Below are 3,562 nucleotides of genomic sequence, written 5' to 3' on the forward strand. Positions count from 1 at the left end.
TTTGAAGCAGAGGAAAATGTAAAGCAATCTAAGGAAAGAGGGTCCGTTATCATTCAGAGAAGTGAGAGATTTTTTGATCATTTTAATATCTCAAAGGTCAGTGGCTGCTGTTTCTTTTTATCCCCAAAGGGTAACGTTGCTGTATCCAGCAGTGCCCTGGCTTCATCAAAATCAGAGGAGATCTGCGAACTGTGTGATGACCGTAGCTAATTATTCAGAGAGTTGTAACATAAAATGCTGTGGCATTGGCACTGAAGTAGAATAATTCTAATAATGTAAGCGATTCCTGAGCATGCACCCAAACAAGGCAGCCTGTATGCTGGGGAAATTAGCTTTTCATCTCAACCCTATAATGAAATGCAGTTTCTGTCACCAACCAAGAGTGAAGAAATAACAGCTGTTCCTTCCTCTTTTTGTTGTCCAAAATTCAACATTTTGGGGTAAATAAAAAAGTGCATTTCCTATCAGTTCAGAATCTGATAATACCAAAGGTAAAGAATCTGAAGTTAACTTGGACCTTTCTTCCCAAAGGTTTGCCAATGGCAAGCATAGTTTTCAGATTTTTCAGAGCTTTTAGAAATTAATATTTTTTGACAGTGTTTAAATAAGTGTTTAAATAAGAGAAAAACCGAAAATGCACTTCATAACACAGGAGAAGAGTCCTTTGGCATCTTTTGACTGTATCTGGTTTTTCACAGATTTATTGTTCCACTGTTTTTATGATGCACCTATTAATGTTAGTTGCCTTTAAATGTGCATAAATGCATTGTAAGATTCTGGTTTTCTTGGTCTGTAATTCTAACTATCAGTGTAAACTAAATTTGTTTGCTGCTTATAATCACATGAGCTGTGGAGGTCTTGACATTTGGAAGCAAGAGAACATTAGCGAGTGCTATTTAGCCAACCTTTCAAGTTTTAGACATGCTGAAGTGTTATGGATGCAAAATGCTCAGCAAATAATATCACGGATGAAGGAAAGGTCTGATTTAGTATTTTTATTTTGTCCTTAAGCTGAACTGCTTTTAAACTGTATAAATTGGTAAATGGCAACAAATGAGTTACTATCATATATCGCTACTGAATTCTCACAAAAGGAGTTGAATATATGAGTATGATTTTTTTTCTTATTTTTTTTTTTATTTTTAGATGAATAGGAAGGCATGGGGAAGTAGTTCTCAAAAATTTAGGAGCTGCCAACAGGAGGCATTCACTGGAGCCTTTCCCCCAGGGCCACTTACTCACACTTTGCTCAGCTCAATGAAGACCGAAGTATTCGGTTTTACCAGTTTCTGGTTATTTGCTGGTCCATCTGAAAGAAAACTGATTTTCTCACTTCATCAGCCACGCTGTGAGATGGATTAACGTAGGGCTTTTCATGTGAAATCAAAGGTAACAGTATTAAATGCACTCGATAGCTCTAAACTCTAGCAGTGTACCTTTGGAATGCCTCTAGCCAACATGCTTGATTGACTGCTTTGACATGTTTGTATGAATGCCAGAGACACAACTTCACAAAAAACATGTATCAAAATCAAAGTTATCACTTCAATTAAAGCAAAGACATCACACTTTCCTCACAGATAAATCCCTATTAAACTTTTGTTGTTATTTTCTCTCATGAAAGTTGTGATATTATAACTCCTGGCTTCCTATTCATGGAAGTGTACAGTGTTACTACCTGATACCAGAATAATATTTTTTTAGTTTTTCCTCAGTTTACTTCAGTAATATATGATTATATATATAGGAAATAGCAATTCTGTGGTGAGTGGGAGGACAGGGGTCTAAATAATAAAAAATACAGGATGTATTTACAAAACTTTAACCATGCTAGTTATATTGACATTTCAAACTAATTCTAAACACCTTTATTTTCCTTGTTTCTTACCCTGAGCTGTAGGTATATGTATTTCCTCTTACTCTGGTGGGTGGAACTACTGTTCAGCAAGCACTTGGTATTGACTGAGGTAAGTGAGCTTTGGATTCTTGAGTCAGGCGAGGCAGATTCCTGTCCACCTTGCTCCCAACAAACCATAACATCTTCATCACCTGGATTTTTTTCCTCTGAAGAGACCCTTAATTGTGATCTCAAGTGAATGCTCAAGCTAATGCTGTGCTGGAAACGCAATAATTCCCTTTGCACTTCTCTGTCTGAACCACATCAAGTCCAGACCTTGGATTTTGAGCACCTTGTTTAGTAGGGCTTGCTTAACTGCACTGTCTGCAGACAGTGTATATCTGGGGGGAAAGGGAAGAGGCCAGGACATCCATCCCCAGCTATTTTGCTTCTCTTCCAGGTGGCCATGTGGCTCACCACAGTGCTATAGCCACTAGACCCCTAAGGCAGCTCCTGTCTCCTGCTCCTTATACTGACGTTCTTTCTTCTGAACTAGCCTGTCTCATGGTTTAATTGTCCCCTTTCAGGTACTTGCCAGCCACAGCACAGCTTTTGAAGCTGAACAAGCAACTTTGCCAGCTCAGATAGCAATCTTGGTCACACATCAGCAGAGTTGATTCCAAGGGCATGGGAAGGGGATCAAGGCTTTAAACTGCATGCTGTTGTGAGCTTGTTTTTTTCACATGGGAACACAGAGGGGTGCTGACCATGACTATCCTTCCCTTTCCGACTCAACAGAATGTAGTCTGACAGCTGTGGGAATCAAGAATGAAAAGCAGATCATTTTTCCTAGACTCTAATGTTGCAAAAGATGGCCTAGTCTATGCTTTACACCAGAGGAAGCACTGAACCACAGCCATTAAAGTTCCTGGACCTTAGTTCTGCAAAAAGAGGACAAATATGTTTTCACCATGAACCATGCCAGGATATTTGAGGTTCTGTTGCATATCTCTGCTCTTAGCTTGGGAAATAATTTAAAATTGCTATCTGTAGCTATGATCATTGCCAACCTGGAGGCCAAATGTGTTTGATTCTATACATAGTCTACAGTGATATACGGATGTGCCTTTTCTCCTCATTTATCCCTCCCAGCTGTGCTATTTTATATGGTCAAAATCTTCTTTCATGAATTTAATCTTATTCTGGGAGACACCAAATCATTTCCAAGAGGGCACTTAATTTCATTAGCTTTACTGAAAACCTAAGCACAGCTTGAGCACCTAAGTAGAAAAATTAAATTAGCAGATACAAGTCACAGGAGAGAAATGCCCTGATACCAGCTCTACAGGCTGCAAACTCTTAAAACTCATCACTCTGGCAACTGAAGCTATAGCCCCACTGTCAGGGACCAAAACTTTGTACATAAAGGAGCTAGATGCGGTGACTGACTGCTGTAGTAGTCTATGTGTGTCAGGAGAACATGGGTATTACTGAAAGTAAAAGGTCTATCAAAGCCATATGACTATGTTTTATTGAGCATTTTGCTGTAACATTGAACATTGTTCCTATCTGGAGTATATCTTGTCTCCTTTCTTCTAGAAGGTGCTCCAAAAGCTGTGGCTTCGCATGTGTTTGTTTTCTTTGCGAGATGCTGACAATCCTGATGTTGAAATATTTGCTTCTGGATATAACTGAAACAACTGGGTGTTATTTGTCCTCTGAATA

The sequence above is a fragment of the Meleagris gallopavo genome, chromosome 1, assembly GCF_000146605.3.
Source record: "Meleagris gallopavo isolate NT-WF06-2002-E0010 breed Aviagen turkey brand Nicholas breeding stock chromosome 1, Turkey_5.1, whole genome shotgun sequence".
Lineage (NCBI taxonomy): Eukaryota > Metazoa > Chordata > Aves > Galliformes > Phasianidae > Meleagris > Meleagris gallopavo.